Raw genomic sequence first — 21,765 nt, forward strand, 5'->3', positions numbered from 1 at the left:
AAAATAGTTATATTAGTACATGCATTAAATTTTATTTTAACCAATGTTTGCAGTGCAGCAAGAAACTAGATATTAAACAAAATGAGCATATATATATATATATATATATATATATATATATATATATATATATATATATATATATATAGCAACATATAAAACGTCATTCACTAGGCAAATGGCGTCTCCAAAGGCAAAAAAAATTCTCTCAACTAGAAAGACAATAGATGTAAAACGTTTCTCATCATTTCATTAGGCATTTTAGTAAATATCATAAATTAAGAGCTCCACAGTATAATCATATGTTCTCAAGTTTGAGCCAGTCAAATTTGCGATGCTTTCTACAAAGGAATGTCAATAGCAAAGATAATGGCCTCTTTTTTTTCACCTGTGCCTCTGAAAGGCACAAACTAATGGCTTTTTTCCAGGCAATTATCGCACAGCTCGGTGCCCACGACGCATTACGTGCAGTTGGTCACTGAACTTTCTTACCGAAATATTTACGACACCAGTTTCCGCTACAGTGGCAGTCTCATATAAAAAATTTCACAGGGCAAGAATTTGCGTTACAAATCTGTGGAAACAAAATCCTATTGATACAACAGTGTCCAGAAAAGTTTCGTCGGCATTGTAATACATTCACGCATTTACATACATTTCATAACTCTTAAAGTACGATTCTTGGTTTCCAACAACCTTTTTCACAAACCAGAGTCCCTAACCACTACTCATTATTCCTTACCTTATTCGTCGATAGTTCTTCAATATTTCATCATAACAGATACGTAGCATAATCAAATAACTCATATAGCATCAGCTTATTGATCGTATACATACCGCAACAGCGTAATACACATCATCATCATAACATCATAAAACTTCAGCCAAATCTCAAAATCGTCGTAGCTTCCTCCAATAATTTGAAAATCTAAAAAAAATTTTCTGCTCATGTCAAAAGTGTCATCTACCTCAAACGTACTTTTAAAATCATGATCCCATACCAAATGCATCATTCAATGCTCTCATAGTATCACAATGGTTCCGAAAAAGTATGAACAGTTCACAAAGTCCAGAAAAAATACATAAGTGTGAAGATATCCACCTGCGTAATTGCTACACATGTGTCACTGACGTAGTAAAAAGATTTTGTTTCTCTGTCAAATAATCAGATAGCTGTGTAATTCTTTGTTAGAGAAATATGGTACCGATGTGTTAAATTGTATAAGCAAATACCATATTAGCTAAGGCTCCTTGTGCTTGCCAAACACATGATACACAAAGTAAGCGTGTACTCCCTGAGGATTAATGTAATTATACCCTCAAGTGTTACAGAGTACAGCAATGGAATGAAATGTATCACGGAAAACCTTTGTATCATTGTACTTCAAATATCTTTAAAAATAATTGTTTTAAGTACAAAATTTATCACTCAAATACTTGTACTGTAGCGCTAAACTGTGCGTCTTGTTGTAAAATAATCTCTGTGGAAGTGTCGTAGTTATCGTCCTCCGAAAGCCAAGTTCTGCAGAAGTCAATGTACTTACCTCACGATAAACGAAAGTGAAATGCTTTGCGTATAGATTTCGTAGTTATTACGTACCTTGCCATGATCAAGAAAGTACTATACTGTAAGGTATTGTTGTGCCACGGAAAAGGCTGTCTCATTGTAGCTGTACCACAAAAGTTACTAGTAAAACATGTTTTACTTTCCAGAAAAATTCAGAAAAACTGTGCAGATATAAAACAGATACACCGCAAAAACAACATTGTAAATTGTCACTCATTAGTAACGTCGTGGTATAATCGCGTAGCTGTCACATATACTAACCACTGTGTCATCTGGTATCTCACAGGAAGCTCTTTAAATCCATAATGTATTTTCAAGTAAACCTAAATGTTGCAGTAATATTTCATTAACAGTACTGATATATGTTCTAAGTATGTAAGCCTTATAGTCATTACGTAATTGTACAACTAACAAGCAAGCATGCACACACACACAATAACACTGTGTCGTCTGTTCACTATAACAATGCATTCGTAATTACTGTCTAAATATGTTCTGTATGTTGTAGACTGGATAGTTAACTTCAAAACATTTTTGCATGATAATAGTTTCGAAGTGTGACAACGCATACTAGTAACGTGAAGTGAAAAGTCTTAGATTTTAGAAATTAAGTAATATGGAATTTAGCCTGCGAATGAATGCTGCTGAAGAAATTGATAACAAACACCAAAACAAAGAAAAGCTGTGTATTTTCTACATTCTTGATGAAGTTCGGTCTGATAAAAGCTGGATCTGAGATCAATAGAAGACAACACTTTTACACAATTAAATTTTTGAAGAAGTTCTTCAATCGTATGCGGACTGTCTGTTTTAGGAATGATGATAGTATTGATTTGTCTCGAATCTAAGACAAGCCTGATCGATCCATTTTTCTTCTCAACAACATGTAATGGATTGTTGTATGAGCTTACTGCACGCTCAATAATGCCCTCGTCAAGTATATATTGTATTTCTGTTCTAACATGGTCCCTATAATGTGTTGGAATTACGTATATTCTAACACAAAATTTAGTATGCTCACAAACACGAAATTGGTATTTCAATCCCTTAATTGTTCCTGTTTTGTGAGTAAAAACTGTGGAATGTGCTTGTAAAATCTCAAAAAGGTCCTGCCTATCAGTGTCATTACAATTCTCAAATGTTTGAATTTTATTTTGAATTAACTCATTAGTTTCAAATATGCCGTCGCTATCGCCCTGACAATACTTGCAGAGTGATTGTTAGTGTCTAGTTCCGTAGAAAATTCCGAACTGTTGCCTAACAGAAGGTAAAGCCAGTTAATTTCCTCGACATGGTTTGAGAGCCAATCTTCAAATTTCAAAGCTATTGACTTACCTTCTTTCTCTAAACTTATTTCAGCATCGTGAAAGTTTAAGATTGCTTTGTATTCATTCAAAAAGTCTACTCCCAGTATAATTTCCGTCGACAATAATGGAACAATAAGAAAGTTCATAGAGAAGCTGTGGCTTTGACAAAAGAATTCTAAGTTGTTTGTTGGCGTACATCTACACTTTTTCCAATGACTGCACTTTGTAATTTAATCTTACGTAACGGAAATGTGGGGCAACCGTTCGATTTGTCTCTTTTGCTAAAAGCTGTTTCACTCATTACTGAAATGGGACTGCCAGAGTCAAGTACTGCCGTAAATTTTACGTCATTTACAGTAATGTGAATCACAGGATATGCAATGGTGTTATGTTTTACGTCGTGTTCCTGGAGTAAGATGTCCCTAATGTCTTCCATTTTTACGTAATTACTAGTTATGGCAGCTGCGTCGTCAGTTTCATAAGTACGTTTTGTGGCTGCCAGTGATATGAATCATTGCCTATTGTGTCTTTGTTGGCGCACGTCATTATTGGGATTTGGAGACCTAACTTCTCCAAAATCACCTTGTCGAGAGGGCCCTGCTCTGTTTGAATCCCTATGTAAGTATGCTGTTTAGGTTTTTTTAAATGGTAACGCCACGTAGCGCTCTGTATGAAGATCACTGGCTGTGCTGCGTGCAGTCTGTGGCTGGTTGGCATTGTTGTAATACTCGCCATTGTAGCGTTGGACAGATGGATTTAACAGGCGTAGCGTTGCGCTGTTGGAGGTGAGCCGCCAGTAGTGCTGAATGTGGGGAGAGAGATGGCAGAGTTTTGAAATTTGTAAGACTGGATGTCATGAACTGCTATATACATTATGACTTTTGAACACTATTGAGGTAAATACATTTTTTGTTCTCTATTGAAATCTTTCATTTGATAACTGTGCCTGTCAGTAGTTAGTGCCTTCAGTAGTTTGAATCTTTTATTTAGCTGGCAGTAGTGGCGCTTACTGTACTGAAATAGTTTTTGTGAGGTAAGTGGTTTGTGAAAGGTATAGGTTAATTTTAGTCACGGCCATTCTTTTGAAGAGATTATTGAAAGTCAGATTGCGTTGCGCTAAAAAATATTGTGTGTCAGTTTAAGCACAGTTTTGCACAATTTTTCTAAGGGGACGTTTCATATGTGTGTGTGTTTGTGTGTGTGTGTGTGTGTGTATGGTGTGAAATCCGAAGAAAAATGTTCAAATGTATGTAAAGGCTATTATCGGGCTTAACTGCTGAGGTCATCAGTCCCTAGTCTTACACACTTTTAACCTAAGTTTACCTTCCGCTAAGGATAGCGCTCATACACACACACACACACACACACACACACACATGCCCGCGGGAGGGACTCGAACATCCGGCGGGAGCGGCCGCGCATTCCACGACGACATGACGCCTTTAGACTATTCCGCGCGGCTGTGAAGCAGTCCCATGATTCGGGATACAAACACATCACGAAAGGAAAGAGGCAAAGGAATTGCCTTTAAAGGACTATTGTGACATCTGGTGTTGCCATGTATGGGAACACATTCACCCACTTACATGCGTTTCCAAAACCGGATTTCGTAAGCTAATCTCCAAGTTCTGCTTCTATAGAGCCATTTTGCAGTTCCACAATCGATTTTCGCGCCCATGTAAACAGCTCAGAAAGTTTAGTTGTTTTTGCGTCTTTGCATACCTTCTGAACGGCAGCTGTCTGTCCATAGCCAGCAGCTAACAGTCGGCGTTGCAACAGTGTACTGTCAGTTGGTATCTGGCAACTGGCAGGTGGCGTGGCAACAGTTTAGCCGTAGCTGACAACTCCAAACTACTACTCAGACACTACATCGTGGCAGCCAGCATCGACTGTAAACAAATGAGGTAAACAAACAGACTCTCTTATTTCTATATAAGAAGGCAAAGCATTTCACAGACCGTTAGACTTTTTTTTCTCAAAGGAAACAATACAGGCAGAGGAGGTTTACATTTTTCTAGGTGGGACGTGAAAAGTCCTCAATTGTTTACGCTCGTTGCGATAGAAAGTAATTTTAATTGAAGTACAGGCAGACCATATTTTTAACTGAGAGGACGGAATATATTATTAAGAAATGAATTTGGCTTCAGAGATCATTTTGCTTTCGTAACAAAAATATCAATGCCAACAGAATTCAATTAATAATTATTTTGTAAATGATAGAAGACAGTAACAAAATTCCTACAGAGTTATAGTTCAGGTACGTTCACTGAGCATCTACGAAGAAAAATGCTTTCTTCTTTACTGTAGATGAGTCTGTATGAGTAATAATGGAATCCTAATGTGATGGTTGAGGGTGCTTCAGCTGACACAGTTCAGAAAAGTTGGGTTCAATTCTTTATAACTGGAAACGGGTGTCTGGTTCCGCATCTAGAGAGCTTCGATACTTACTTTTGGGGCAGCATAGATCGAGAATCCAGATTGAAACATGTATGTTGTGGCAAACGGAAGAAGTACACGTTTTGTCTTTTGTACAAGGGGGTAGTATTTTTGTTATCCAAACGGATCCAGAAGTGTGAATAATCGTCAATGTGAAAACTTAATTTCAAGGTAGGATCTGTGGCAATTTCTATCAACAACTCATATTCATTTGATGATAGAATGTTCGGCTTTTGCCGCGCGGGATTGGCCGAGCGGTCTGTGGCGCTGCATGGACTGTGCTGCCGGTCCCGGCGGAGGTTCAAGTCCTCCCTCGGACATGGGTGCGTGTGTTTGTCCTTAGGATAATTTAGGTTAAGTAGTGTGTAAGCTTAGGGACTGATGACCTTAGCAGTTAAGTCCCATAAGATTTCACACACATTTTAACATTTTTCCTGTTCGGCTTTTTGGATACAGTCAATAGGTTGACCACCCAATCGTATTTCTGCAGCTTCTCATTTTCTGCTGTTGGGCAATAATGCTCCAATAATGACATCAAGCTTCGGAGATGTTCCAAGATTTGCTGAAAGAAATTCCTCTCAAGCGCCAATGTTTTGCTTTTCAAAAACTCCTTGAGAACAGGAAAACACTCGACCTCTCCCTCCTCGACACTCTTCGCCCTAAAAACTGATTTTCCTCTTGAACGCTCGAACTTTGTTGATAGCAGTGACCTTTGTTTAACTTTTCCCTTGGAGTGAAAAATTCATTTCGTTCATTTTGGAGAAAATATCTGACAAATAGGCAAGTATACACTGCCAAATTTCGTCATTAATAAGGTCTGCTAATTTGGTGTTATGCTACAAAAGGAAAGCTAAGACTTCCAATCTTAATTCGTACAACCGACAGAGTTCATACCCACATGAGAGCCACCTCACTTCTGTGTGGAGAAGCAAGGAAAGAAGAAGGCTTCCCATATCTTCACACAGTACTGTAAAAAGTCCTGACTTCGTCACAGCGAACGTAAGAATAGCTTGTCTGTTTCAGGAAATACCCACAGAGTGCACAAATTGAAATTTCTTGTCCTTCGCTGCCTTTTCGATAGGGGATGAAATTATCGCCATACGTGTGACTACCGGCAATTAACAGTCTGCTTTACAGCAGTCCATCTCTGTAGCTGAGTGGGCAATGGAGATGGGTGCCATGCGAAGGAACCAGTTAGATTTATGGTGCTGCGAGGATTTTTTGGTTGAGGGACGAATGTAGTACTGCTTGCACAAAATAGCTTGATCCCTCTGTGGTCAGGTGGTCAGAGGAAGTCGGCTGACTTCGTGCCGCTACGGAATGTTTACGCGCGTTGCCAACCTAGGTATGTAACAGTGTTGTTGTGCACCGAAGAAGTAAGTGACTGTTGTAAGTAGAGTGTTGATCTATGTGCTTTGTTGTACGTAGTAATTGTTAATATTATTTATAAAAATGTGCGAAGGTGCGATGCCTAGTGCTGCTACTGACTCGCGACAAGCTTTCATTTTACTTCTGCAACGCATTAATCCATAACACAGTCGTTTCTTTTATATGCTAGCGGTGGCTTTTTGCAGCAGCCAGTGTGCTACGAGCCAATGGCAAACTTCCTCTTCTACCATGTTCTGCTCATACGTCACGTAAAAGTGTGCGATCTGTACTCTGAACACTCTCCGGTCATCGTCTCCCCCCCCCCCCCCCCATAGGACCCGTAGACTATCACTGGCATGTCATTCACAATGAAGTTGGCAAGGTCCTGTACTTTCTAAAGAGGAGACAATATCTTTGTGAGAGGATGTACATGACATTACTTTGGCATCTCAGGTATCAGAATCTCTGTATTTCGCAATAAGCACCCATTTTTGGTTACCTCAAATCCTTGACAGCAGTAAGAGCGATTTCCAGATGCTTACGAGCAGCTGCTTATTCGTCCTGTAACTGAAAGCAATATTCACAGTGAGGCTGCATCGTGGCCGATGAAAAGATTTTCAGGACAGTAAAAACGTATTATTTGATTAGGCACTTAACATTATTACTGTACTCATCACTGTTATTTGATTAAGCACTTCACATTATTACTGCACTCGTTCACTCTCTAATTGTGTATTTGCAGACATTAGCATCCACAATATAGTCCTAAGTCTTCGTTAATGTCTAGATTTCTTCGGCTGAGTCATAGTATATTTATTTGATAATAGGTTTATTAATGTCAATTTCTTGTTTTTATTTGCTATCACTACGTCATTTTGTGCATTGTAGTTCAGATGGCGGCAGTACTGTAAATGATTTTGGATGCGATGTGCAACACGGAAGAAATGAAGATTAGGGTTTAGCGTCCCTTCGACATCGACGTCTTTAGAGACACAGCACAATCTTGGAATGATTCAAGAGGTGAAGGAAATCGGGCGTGTCCTTTCAAAGGAACCATCCCGCCGTTTGCCTGTAGCGATTTAGGGAATTACGGAAAACTTTTATCTCGGTGGTGGGAAACTGATCTGAACAGTCGTCTTCCCGAATGTCAGTCCAGAGTGCTAACCACACCGCCACCTCGCTCGATCCATAAGGAATACTGTCGTAATGTGCATTAAATTCTGCCAGTAATTATGCAGCTATCCAGCACAGTAGGGTACTATTTCGGAAAGAGCCTCTCTTTAAGTCGCATGATGTAGTTTTGTTTCACTTCGTCACTTTATTGCGGCTAACAATTGCTGCGTTTTATTTGGGAATACATTTTGAATTTTTTTGGAGTTCACCTTGCAATGATCTCGTCGGTATACACGACGATTCCATCAACATCATCAGCTATCCGAGAGTACTGATCCATACAGATTACCCTTCCATATGTTACCTAGGTTGTACGTTATTCCTGTTCAATATTAGTTATTTACCTTATCTAGAAATTGGAAAGCCTGAATGGTGGTGTCATCAATCGATCTGCTCCACAAAAATCCAACCTGCAATTAAGTCACTGGCAATTTAATCTTTCTTGCACCACAGCTGCTGGTCAACATTGTTGAAGGTTTCTTTCTAAATCAAACAAACTTTATGAAAAATGAAACTTCCTGGCAGATTTAAACTGTGTGCCCGACCGAGACTCGAACTCGGGACCTTTGCCTTTCGCGGGCAAGTGCTCTACCATCTGAGGTACCGAAGCACGACTCACGCCCGGTGCTCAGAGCCTTACTTCTGCCAGTATCTCGTCTCCTACCTTCCAAACTTTACAGAAGCTCTTCTTATGAAAAATGTTCATCTTTATTCTTCATATACAGTTACCGTGGCGACGAACACATTTCTACAAACATCAGGTCAGTTTCTTGATACCGTAACTGTATGGTTTTATTTATTGGCGGAGACACAACCTCACCTCTGATTTCACTGCTTCATCACTATTAAAGATAAGTACTAGAAGATGCTCTTCAAGTTTTGGAAACTGATGAAAATAGGCCAAGTCGGGGCTGTATAGAGTATGATCGAAGACAGTGAACCCAAGACGTCTGAATGTTTGAGATGTTGCAGCGATCGTGGCGGGCCTGGCATTGTTATGCTGAAGGCGAGGGACTCACTCTGTAGAACACATCTTCGGATTCGAAGTTTGATTACAGCGCGCTGCTCCTCACTTACCGACGTAGTTATACGGCACCTTGTTACACGCTTCAATTCTCAGCCTTCAATCGGCAGAATGCTGATATTTCTTTCTCAGCAAAAACGTCCGATATGCCAGTGTGTAACATCTTCCTGTTGGGTCTTGCCCACTAGTCTTGTATAGGGTGCCTAAAGGATACTTCGTTCTCGCAATGCTATACAACAATTCATGCAAATAACATCAATAGTTTTATTTCAATAAAGCAGATCTGACAGTACTTAATTTGAATGTTCAACAAGTGTCGCAAACGATGGACGACATGCGAACAATAATGTTATTCGCTATAGCCAATGTCCACACAATCAATGATACAGATCACTAACAACTGCCATCGTAGCACTCTCTGTTAGGCCGTGCTAATACTGTGCGAATCCACTAATGTCCGGTCGAGTCTGGCAGGAGCGGCGCTTATATTCCCTTCGGCTAAATGCCGCTCCTATCGTGGTGACGTCCTCGTCAGCGCGCTATTGGCTGACGTGCCTCATCGCCTTCTATTCTCTTCCGTTCTTCTTCTTCGTTCCGGCGTTTGTGGTTACGCCAGACACTTTCAAAGTCGTTTTGTAAATCGTCTTGAAATTGCGGAATTGCCGTGTCTTGTGGATACCTCATACAGGGTGTCCAAAAAGTCTTGCCCTGATTACCTAAATTGATAACTCAGGCTAGAAGTAAGATACAAATATGAAACTGGTGTCTAATTGTTCACAAACTATCAAAGTTTTTTCACACATCAGTAAACTTGGTAGCACGTAGCACATCTAGGCGATATTCAGTTTCCGTCCACACATTAGTCAACATCACTAGAGGGATCGATTCAGCGGCTGTGGTTATCCATTGCCGCAGGGTTTCAAGATCTGGTACACGTGTTCGGTAGACCTCGTCCTTGACATAACCCCATAAAAAGTAGTCTAATGGGACTATGTCAGGAGAGCGTGCAGGCCAAACCGTTGGCCCATCACGACCAATCCATTGCCCAGGAAAGGTCATATCAAGATAGGCACAGATGTCCAAACCCTAATGAGGGGCTGCACTGTCTTGTTGAAAAAGAAGATATCATGGTGATACTGAAGCAGTTGAGGAACAGCATACAGTTACAACATGTCAGATACGCTGCAGAAGTGATGGTAGCCTCAGCGAAGAATGGCCTGATAATTCGATCGTGCAATAGCGCACACCAAACATTCACCTTAGGGCTGCCTCTGGTGCACTCCATAACCTCGCAATGGGGGTTGTGAATGCCAAATGCGCACATAATGGCGATTCACTACTACACTGACAAAAAAGGTCGCTTCGTCGGAAAAGGCAATTCGTCTGAGATAACCATCATCGACCTCAATACCTGACAGAATTTAGATCGAAAAGTCATATCGACGTGTACTGTCATTGGGCAACAGGGACTGAACAATTTGCACTTTATATGCACTAAACAATAAACGTTTGTGTAAAATGTCATGGAGAGAGCTTTTTGGCATCTGTAATTCACGTGAGGTCCTGCGCACCGATTTCTTCACACTTCGCTGAAAAGACTGCCTTACAGCTTCCACCCTGTCTGCTGAGGTTCTTGTTCGACAACACCTCGGAAGGTCAGCAACTGACCCTGTGTTCTTGAACTTCTCATACCTGGCTTTAATGCTCTTGACATCAGGTGGATTCCTTCCAAATGTTGTCTGGAAGTGTCTCTGCACTGTGGTTGGTGATCGTGTCTCACAGTACCACAGAACACCCTGTACCTTCTCCTGATTGGTTAACATGACCTCCTGGGCACTGCACCTCATCCACTACTTACGTACTGCGACACTAAAACACATAAAAAAATTGATAGTTGTAAACAATTCGACATAAGTTTCATATTTGTATCTTACTTCTAGCCTGAGTTATCAATTTATGGAATCAGTGAAAGTCACATCGGACACCCTGTATATTAACTGTAAAGGTATACTTTCGGGTTTTGACACATATTCCGTATGTACCTTTTTTTTAACAGTCACAAATAGTGTTTACCCAGAAGAAAAATTGTAAATATATCCAGAAAGTGAATTTAGATTTTGTGCAAAATCTTTTGGCTAAGGTGGCGTAAAGAAAAAATAGATAACTAGGTTAACCATTTCGGGTCACCATCAGATCAGAGTATAAGAAGTCTTGTCTACGATAAGAGGACAGTCAGTTGAGAGAGTGGCTTCTTATGTTAAACACAGCTTTTTATACTCCAAACTGAGGATGACCGGAAACTGTTGGAACTAGTTATCTATTTTCTTATACACTAAGCTGATTTTACAAAAAAATCAGCAGACTGGTGTCTCTACGCTGAGAATATCAGGTAACTAATGATGTTATTTAAGTGCCAGGGGGACGTTAACCAACACGATTGTCTTTCTTGTAACTTTGTTGATTATGAAGGTAGAAAAAATATCACCTCGTTTCTAAATAACTCTCTACATTATTTATTCGGTAATTCACTTCCTCTTCTCAAGATGTGTTCAAAAATTATCACACGGAACCTGTCACGTACACACGTCATTATTAAAATCATAACACGAAATTCACCTCAATTCTCCTATACCAACCCACTGTAACAGGTTAACGAAACTCGTCCACTTGCTGGAATTGAAAGTAAACAAATGAACACAAAGAAAATATATAACGAGCATTCAGTCAACCATCTTCAGTTGACGCTTTGTGTGAGTACAATGGGGTTTAAGTAGTTACACTGTAGAAAAGTTTTTGAAAACCTGCAAAATATAATTTAGCTGTAAAGCTATTGATTACTGTAGTAGAAAGCCTGAGAACTCTAAGAATGTAGCCATTGGGAACTTCAGTAAATTTGTCACATGAGGTGGCAGCTATGACTCTTTAAAGCGCTACATACCGTTCAAAACTAAAGGAAGCTATTAACCACGAATTTCGTTTTTCTTCTCTTTTTTACATTTTAACTGCAACTGTCCCCTCTGAAGCTTCTTTCTTAGTGCTTTAAGCACACTATAGGGAAAATTTATAAAATGATTGACATTTATATTGTGAAATTCTGAAAATCTGTAATTTGTGGCGCTTCTCCCTCAGTGACTTGACTCTCATATTTCATTATTGTACTGTAGTTATTGACGGATCACTGTTTTGTCTTCATCATTACTGGCATTAGTTGTTTTTGAGTGAATGGAAAATGCTTAGTTGTTTCAAATTACACCAATTAAGACATGGAATTACAAAAGAAAACCAAATTAGACAAGCTTGGAGAGAGAACAAGAATAACGCAGTGGTGACAAGAAAGGCATTCTTAAATTAACCATGCCAGTACGAATAGTACCCATGCCAACCCCGCACCCATGCTGGACAACATCACAAGCAAAAACAGGAGAACGGATTACAATTTTAAAAAACGATATTCAAGACATCGGTACATTGATCATCTTTGCTCCACAGCTGGCCCATGCTAATGTTAACAAGAACCACCTCAGGCTGTATTTTAAAATTGTTCATTATTAAGCACCACTCGTTTCGTGGATCATTCTCAAGCGCATCTACATCGTCCTCGTTACGCAGAAATCGTGTGCCATGCGTAGTTGTGCATAGCACGGTCGTCAAAGTGCATTATTCCGCGATGGACAGCAATAACGCACACCAATACAGAGCAATTTAAGATCCGGCAACATATGTACACATGTGTTTGGGAATGCAATAACTTCCAGTCTGAGTTAAGAAGTAGGGTTTATGGCTTACGGCTCGGAACACGATGATGGCACTATTGTCTCAATTGACGTCTGTATTTTTAATTACTCTTAGGAGTGGAATGACTCGTTTTTCCCGCGTCGTATTAGCGAGTGGAACAGGAAGGGGAATCGCTAGAGGTAGCACAAGACACCCTCCGCCACACGCTGTATGTAGCCCTGCGTGGAATGAATGCAGATTGTAGACTCACGATTACAGTATTCGAGATATCAGTCTGCGTTTCTCTATTCAGTTTTAAGTTTCACTGTATAACTGAAGGCGAATGCCTGGATGGTTCCTTCGGAACGGACACGTCAGCCGGCACAGTCACTGGGTGGTAATATGTCTTCGTTAACAGTAATATTGTTAGAAAACTCCGTGATACGGAGTCGACATAAAGAAACTTGAAGATAACTGAGAAAGATATGAATTAATGGATGTGGAGGTAGAAAAACCGCACCGTTATTTGCGATATTATATTTGCCAGTGTTAAAACTTAAGAAACGGTATTTTTGCATATTAAATGACAGCTTTTTTGCATAGACTCTTGATAAGTTATGTGAAGGCTACCCGCGGAAGTGGGGTAAACCTGCACTTGAATCTTAAATAGAATTTAGCTCTACCACCTGTTGGGTTTATAGTTGTATCGTTACCGGTAATGTTGTAAGAAATGTAAAAAATTACTACCTGCATACTTATGAACACTTTTAAAATTATCTTTTTTGTTAATTAGTTATATAGAGCAAGATTCAAACATTCTTGTTTCTGCACTAACTGTGTCAACAACTAAAACATCATTTTCGATTCAGCCAATAATGGCAGTTACACGTAACCATTTCACACATAAAATTTTAGATTTATCGGTGTGAATTCACAACAAATGCGTAACGAAAGCCAGCGATGTGCATTACATTTTAAAGGTGAACTTTGTGATATTACGTAAAACACTTTGTAGAGTCAATTTTAATCCACTGCACTCTTGCGTCGTGTCAGCCGTTTGTCGATGTTGGCAGTGTGTTTCTTTGATATTATGCTTCGCTGTTCTCACAACGTCTCCTTTTTATCAGAAAATAAATCCACAGGTTAAAAATTCATAGAAACTTTTTCCCACACGCTGTTCGGGAGTGGAATGGTAGAGAGATAGTACGATTGTTGTTCGATGAACCCTGTGCCAAGCACTTAAATGGGAATTGCAGAGTAATCATGTAGATGTAGATATAGATGCATCAAGCAAGGGCGCTCCGTCCACCAAACAGATGAAATGTATGTGGAACGGTTAGATTTAAGATATAGAGATAAATTCAACTTAACTGCTCCAAGTGGTCAAACGACAATGGCACTATCAAGACGCTGACAGAACAGGAAGGCAAAGGCTCATAATTAACGACATAAGAATTGTGGTTATTCAGTTCAGCTACAATAAGCCAAAATAAAGGGCGAAAAAACTATTGAAATTAATAACAAATATAAAAAAATTATGAACCAGTTTTTTCTGTAGAGACGAACTTTAAATAAATCATGGCAATATCCTCTTTATTATGCTGTTTCTTTCCGGAAGTTTGTTATTTACAAAAGATAACCGTGGCGTTTAAAGTGTTTTACTTATTCAAATCCACGCGACATTGTTAAAGTGAGACAGCGCACTCCAAGAATAGCTCACCAACAGTGGAGCCCTACCGTAATGGGATTTCTCCATTAAATTCTTTGTTACCTGCAGAATCAACTATTCACTGATTCAATTAAAGCCACGTGTGATGAAAATTCAATCTGTTCTCTATGGTTGTGTGTACTCCGGCTCCATCAGCAGTTATGGGAAACTGAGGATGCCATACGGTCCGCAACGCAGGAACAGCAGTGCTTGCACAGTTTGCCGGCAAACAATCCACCTTGTTACTAAGCCAGGTAAAACGTTATTACAGCGGGCTTCCTCGGAAGTTGGCTAACTGCCACATTCGCCTCGTATTACGCTCCGCTGTCCCTCCGTTAGAACCTCGCCCGCGTGCCTCTCCCCTAAAAGCTTCTCATCCGAGTCGTACTGCGCCGTTCAGCTCGGTGGTATTCCAGCAGAAGCAACGACTTGGCACTGTGCATGACTATAGTGCATACGGCTCCCACCACTGGACGCTATATAACTCGCCGTACATGTCTGTTCACAATGCTCCGATCGCGTTATCAAACTCTCCTACTGCTAGATCCGGTTTTAGACCTAGGGCAAGAACGAAGGGAAGAATCACCAACTCGGAGAGAGCAGACTAAGGCCTTTAAAGCTTAGTTGTGCAGATTGAAACCCTAAGCAAACAGCTCCCCTCGATAGAAATAGACTATTACACCTGTTGAAACCATGCAATTTGATTTTTAAAGAGCAAGTGTCTGTGGCATCCTCCGCTTCAAGAACTGCACTTTGAGAGGTCACACAAAGTAATATAAAATCTCCGCTATATTTAGCAGTTTCTCATCTTTTTATACCGTAACATTCCTGAAAGTGTTTTGAGCCACTAGTGCCTCAGATATTGTTATCGTGACGTGCTACACATCTGCATCGAGGATAACTGTAAATTTATCGCAGGTGAGTGGAGCCAAATTGTTTAGTTTTCTGACACCTTATATGCCTTCTTGCAAGAATACATATGTCGAAATTAGGAGAAGAACAAAAATTAATGTCAGTGTCGGAGACATCGCGAATAATGTTACCAATACGAGGACTTGGAAGCAACAGTGTCACCTGAAGAAATGCGACAGAAACTCCGGTACTTCACGTAATAGGAATATGTGTGTTGCGACAACCATTTTTTCCTTGCCTTTGTTTAACTTGTCAATCTCTTAATAGGATCAGTCAAATTTGTTTTGTTTCCATGTATTTTATTCCCTATTTGATAGAGTTATTCCTAGTGCCATCACTCTTACTTCTGTCTAATCCACTATCTGTTTTCACTGCTCTGAGAAATGTCATTTCTCATCCGTTAATTCCACTCTGTTGTTGTTTATTTGTGGACTTTTCCTCACTTCCTGAAACAAAGGAGGAAAATTCATTGCCTTATGAAATTTCAATGGTATCTCTTCCAGGTAGCTATTGATTGTGCCACACGTATTTGAGAATTTTGCTTGTTTCTTCTGTGTATCAATACCATATTACTGTGTAAGGTCACATCCTAGAGAGTTAAAAGATTTAACTTGGTGTAATATTTCTTGATGAACAACAGACGTAGATATTTAGAAGTGTTGCACTAAAAACCCAGGGTTTTCGCCTTTGCTGTTGATATATTCGTAAATACAATTAGTTTCGTGCGTCATCTTCTTCTTTCCCCAGTAATGTGACACTGTCTGCATATACGATGTTCAAATGGCTCTGAGCACTACGAGACTTACCATCTGGGGTCATTAGTCCCCTAGACTTGCAACTACGTAAACGTAACTAACCTAAGGAGATCACACACATCCAAGTCCGAGGCAGGATTCGAACCTGCGACCGTAGCTGCAGCGCGGTTCCGGACTCAAGCGCCTAGAACCGCTCGGCCACAACGTCCGGCCCATATGCAAAGGTGTGCTGGAAAGTAGTGCCTTCAATTTTCTTTGTTCTGTACTCAGTATCAACTAAAGTACCACATGTCATGCATATTACTCGGTCGGCTTTCCCGTCTAACTGATCCAAGTCTTAACTCTCTGCTGCTAGACGGCTCCGGATTGTAGCGCGTAATGAGGCAGTGTGTCCGTCCGTCTGTGCGAGAGAAACTGTATGCTATAATCGAGTTTCTATCGGCGGAAAACTTCGTCCATGCAACAAGCACCCTCTCCTTCAGTATGAAAATGCCAGAACACATCCGAGTGCTGCGACATCTCCAACAATCTTACGTTTTTGGTTCACTGTCATCGATCATCCCCCGTACAATCCAGACTTTGCCCTCTCCGATTATTACCTGTTTTCCAAACTTACAGGACACCTTCGAGGACCTCACGTTGATAGTGATGAAGCGGTGTAAGCTGAAGCGTGGTTGTGGCTCCGCAAATAATCAGATACTATACAGTGGCGGTATCAACATACTGGTCTCTCGTTCGGAGAAGTTTGTTCCTCCCCAGGATGAATATCTTGAGAAATAAACATATAGACATGAAAAATAAAGATGTAAAACTTCGTGGCAGATTAAAACTGTGTGCCCGACCGAGACTCGAACTCAAGACCTTTGCCTTTCGCGGGCAAGTGCTCTACCAACTGAGCTTCCGAAGCACGACTCACGCCCGGTACTCAAAGCTTTACTTCTGCCAGTATCCGTCTCCTACCTTCCAAACTTTACAGAAGCTCTTCTGCGAAACATGCAGAACTAGCACTCCTGAAAGAAAGGATACTGTGGAGACATGGCTTAGCCACAGCCTGGGGATGTTTCCAGAATGAGATTTTCACTCTGCAGCGGAGTGTGCGCTGATATGAAACTTCCTGGCAGATTAAAACTATGTGCCCGACCAAGACTCGAACTCGGGACCTTTGCCTTTCGCGGGCAAGTGCTCTACCAATTAACAGGAATGAGGGAAACAAATAGAGTAGAAGAGGAATGAAGTAGTGAAGGCAGCAGAGAATCAAGTAGGTAAAAAGACGAGGGCTCGTAGACACCCTTGGGTAACAGAAGAATATTGAATTTAATTGATGAAAGGAGAAAATATAAAAACGCAGTAAATGAAGCAGGCAAAAAGGAATACAAACTTTCTCAAAAATGAGATCGACAGGAAGTGTAAAATGGCTAAGCAGGGTTGGCTAGAGGATAAATGTAAGGATGTAGAGGCTTATCTCACTAAGGGTAAGATAGTACTGTCTACAGGAAAATTAAAGACACCTTTGTAGACAAGGGAGCCACTTATAGGAATATCAAGAGCGTTGACAGAAACCCAGCTCCAAGCAAATAATGGAAAGCAGAAAGGTGGAAGGAGTATATAGAGATTCTATACGAGGGCGATGTACTTGTGGACAATATTATGGAAATGGAAGAGGATGTAAATGAAGATGAAATGGGAGATACAATACTGCGTGAAAGGTTTGACAGAGCACTGAAAGACCTGAGTCGAAACAAGGCCCCGGGAGTAGACACCATTCCATTAGAACTACTGACGGCCTTGGGAGAGCCAATCCTGACAAAACTCTATCATCTGGTGAGCAAGATGGATGAGACAGGCGAAATACCCTCAGACTTTAAGAAGAATATAAAAATTCCAATCCCAAAGAAAGCAGGTGTTGACAGATGTGAAAATTACCGTAGTATCAGTTTCATAAGTCACAGCTGCAAAATACTAACGCGAATTCTGTACAGACAAATGGAAAAACTGGTAAAAGCCGACCTCGGGGAAAATCAGTTTGGATTCCGTAGAAATATTGGAACACGTGAGGCAATACTGACCTTACGATTTATCTTAGCAGAAAGATTAAGGAAAGGCAAACAAACGTTTCTAGCATTTGTAGACTTAGAGAAAGCTTTTGCCAATGTTGACTGGGATACGCTCTTCGAAATTCTAAAGGTGGCAGGGGTAAAATACAGGGAGCGAAAGGCTAATTAAAATTTGTACAGGAACCTGATGACAGGGGCATGAAAGGGAAGCAGTGGCTGGGAAGGAAGTGAGAGAGGGTTGTAGCCTCTCCCAAATGTTATTCAATCTGTATATTGCGCAAGCAGTAAAGGAAACAAAAGAAAAAATCGGAGTAGGTATTAGAGTTTAGGGAGAAGAAATAAAAACTTTGAAGTTCGCCGATGACATTGTAATTCTGTCAGAGACAGCAAAGGACTTGGAAGAGCAGTTGAATGGAATGGACAGTGACTTGAAAGGACGATATAAGATGAACATCAACAAAAGCAAAACGAGGATAATTGAATGTAGTCGAATTATGCCGGATGATGCTGCGGGAATTGGATTAGGAAATGAGACACTTAAAGTAGTAAAGGAGTTTTGCTATTTGGGGAGCAAAATAACTGATGATGGTCGAAGTAGAGATCATATAAAATATAGACTGGCAATGGCAAGGAAAGCGTTTCTGAAGAAGAGAAATTTGTTAACATCGAGTATCGATTTAAGTGTCAGGAAGTCGTTTCTGAAAGTATTTGTATGGAGTGTAGCCATGTATGGAAGTGAAACATGGACGATAACTAGTTTGGACAAGTAGAGAATAGATGCTTTCGAAATGTGGTGCTACTGAAAAATGCTGAAGATTAGATGGGTAGTTCACATAACTAATGAGGAGGTATTGAATAGAATTGGGGAGAAGAGGAATTTATGGCACAACTTGACAAGGAGAAGGGACGGGTTGGTAGCACATGTTCTGAGGCATCAAGGGATCAGAAATTTAACATTGGAGGTCATCGTGGAGGGTAAAAATCGTAGAGGGAGACCAAGAGATGAATACACTAAGCAGATTCAGAAGGATGTAGGTTGTAGTAAGTACTGGGAGATGAAGAAGCTTGCACAGGATAGAGCAACATGGAGAGTTGCATCAAACCAGTCTCGGGACTGAAGACAACAACAACGACAACATCAAAATATTTGATGAAGTCTCAGAACACCAAGTGGATTTCTGTGTCAGCTACAATAAGAAAGCACTGGCTTTAGTGATTATATTGTAAAATAATTTTTCAAGGTGGGTACTAAAAGACGTTTTGAGTGGTGCGTGGAGCTCCGCGCTACCAGTGGTTGGAAACATGTGATCGAACAAGCTTTACGTAGTTGTTTTCCACGCAGCGTGTTATATGGAGAATAACATTACAAATGTGAAGTTCATACTACGAAGTAAATTACGTGCATTAGAATTTGACATCGTGGAGAAACTAAATCTATGAAAATTTGTATCTGAGTTCTTTGTTAGCAATAAACTGTTTTCACAAGTTCAAACATGGGGTTAGAACGGGGGAGGGGGGGGGGGGGGGGAGGGAATGTTTTATAAAAATAATTCATTATGAAAGGAATTCTAAAGCTGAATGTATGAGACTTTATATCAGGCTTCTCAGGTGGAAGTAAAGAAAAGTGTGTTCAACGGTTTTAAGGAAATTCATCCCCATGGGTGTGACATAGGGCGAGTCTGATTCACTGATCGTCGCCCAACCCCAACCGCTGAAGTTAGAAACATGAAATTTGGAAAGCCATTTACTGATGCTCCAACGGCCAGCCGGCTGAAGTGGCCGAGCGGTTCTAGGCGCTACAGCCTGGAACCGAGCCACCGCTACGGTCGCAGGTTCGAATCCTGCCTAGGGCATGGATGTGTGTGATGTCCTTAGGTTAGTTATGTTTAAGTAGTTCTAAGTACTAGGGGACTGATGACCTCACAAGTTAAGTCCCATAGTGCTCAGAGCAATTTGAAATTTCGAAAGAACGTGAATCTATTTCTGCTGGTATCGTTTAAGGAGGGATTGTCCAAAGTACCACTCCTAAGCCAACAAAAAAGAAAGGAAAAGCTGACTCCACTTTTACCGGGAATTTATGGAGAAACACTCAAAAAAATCTCCACTATCTGAAACATTGCTCTATGTCAGTAACACCCCAATAACGCCTACAAAACAGGAAAGGGGGGCACAGTTAAGATTTATTAAATTTTTTATTTTATTTTTTTAGCTCAGTTTTATTTTATTTATTTATCCGTTAATCCATCTCCGGCACATCCAGTGAGTCACCATTCCGTGTGAGAATATTTCGCGACGAAAGACACATAAATTACCCTTGAAATACCTAAAAAAAATTTGACCTCCATTGCTTCAGAAATGGTCGAGTATCTACGGATAAACTGAGATTTGTGTTCAACTATTTCGACTCCTCTACCACTGAGCGAAGCTCCCGGAAAATCTGCTGATTGCCTTTGCGTTCTCTCTACTGTAGTGGTCCCCTATTTCGATATAGATTTTATCGCCAGTATCATTCCGTTACCTATCATGAATTTTTTTAATTCCCTGTTTTATTGTAAAATCATACTGTTTGCTCATTAGATTTCTATTCAACGCGCCCTGATGTTCTTCGTCGCACTGGCAATAGCAATATCGACAGCGATTCCAATTCTTTCCTTTGAATTTTATTCCGAACATGTCCTTTTTCAGAGAAGTTTTTAAAAAACGTTTGTACAAAATCTTTCAAGTGCACAGATCGCAAACAATATTCATCATTAAATGTCATAACCAGTTTCGACTGTTCACGCAACCATCTTCAGCGCTGAAAAATTAAGCAGAATCAGTACATTGCTTAAGGTAAACTTGACTAACTCTGTACCTGCTTCTTCCTTCAGACATGAGGATGGCTGTGTTACAAAATTTAATGCTCTAAGTTGTTTGCAATCTACACAATTATAGGTGTCTGTAAAAAATTTCTGAAAATATTAAGATCGCTTTATCCATTTCAAGATACTGTATTTTTATTTTGTTGTACGTCTGTCATTATTATTCTGCCTTTTGTATTAAGCATATTGTATATTACCGGTCTGAGAAGTTCAATTGTCTTACATCATTTTACTTTTTCGTATGTGTTTTCTAGGGCAAAAAATTCTGTGATTTTGAGTTTTATTCTTAAATATGCAGTCCATTACGAAACACAACCGTAGAACATCTTACAAATCCTCAATTGTCTATCTCTTGTAACTTCTACAGCCTTAATTTTTTGTGTGGGGACCGCGCAGTATGGTTCGACACAGCTGAGTCAATAACGGTACGGGTTTATCAGTGTTGCCCAGGCGGAAATTTTCGGTGCTGTACGAGTGTCACTCTAACATTAGAGATGTAGCCAATCCTTCAAAAGGAAACGAAAACGTGGAAAGGAAAGATTCGACGATATATTCTGCTTCGAAGAACGTGGTTTGCTTCTTTAAGACCCGAAGGCAGTGGTGAAGGTCTTCTTCGCGCCAATAAATCAGCCGAGGCGCCTGCCAGCGGGACTTAACTTGCTTCATAGCCGGTAGCGCTCGTGCAAAATCGTCCAAATCCTTCCTATTCAGGGTCTGCCTCCCCCCCCCTCCCCCCCCCCCCTCGCGGAAGCAGACGGTGGAAGGTGCCGTCGAAGGGAGAAACGGAGCGAAGAGCAGAAATCGCGATATGGGCGCAACTGCGCGGAAGGGAGTCACGTTTCGACGGAAGGTGTCTATCGATCACGGGCATCGAAACGGGCGGTCG

The sequence above is a fragment of the Schistocerca gregaria genome, chromosome 3, assembly GCF_023897955.1.
Source record: "Schistocerca gregaria isolate iqSchGreg1 chromosome 3, iqSchGreg1.2, whole genome shotgun sequence".
Classification (NCBI taxonomy): Eukaryota; Metazoa; Arthropoda; class Insecta; order Orthoptera; family Acrididae; genus Schistocerca; species Schistocerca gregaria.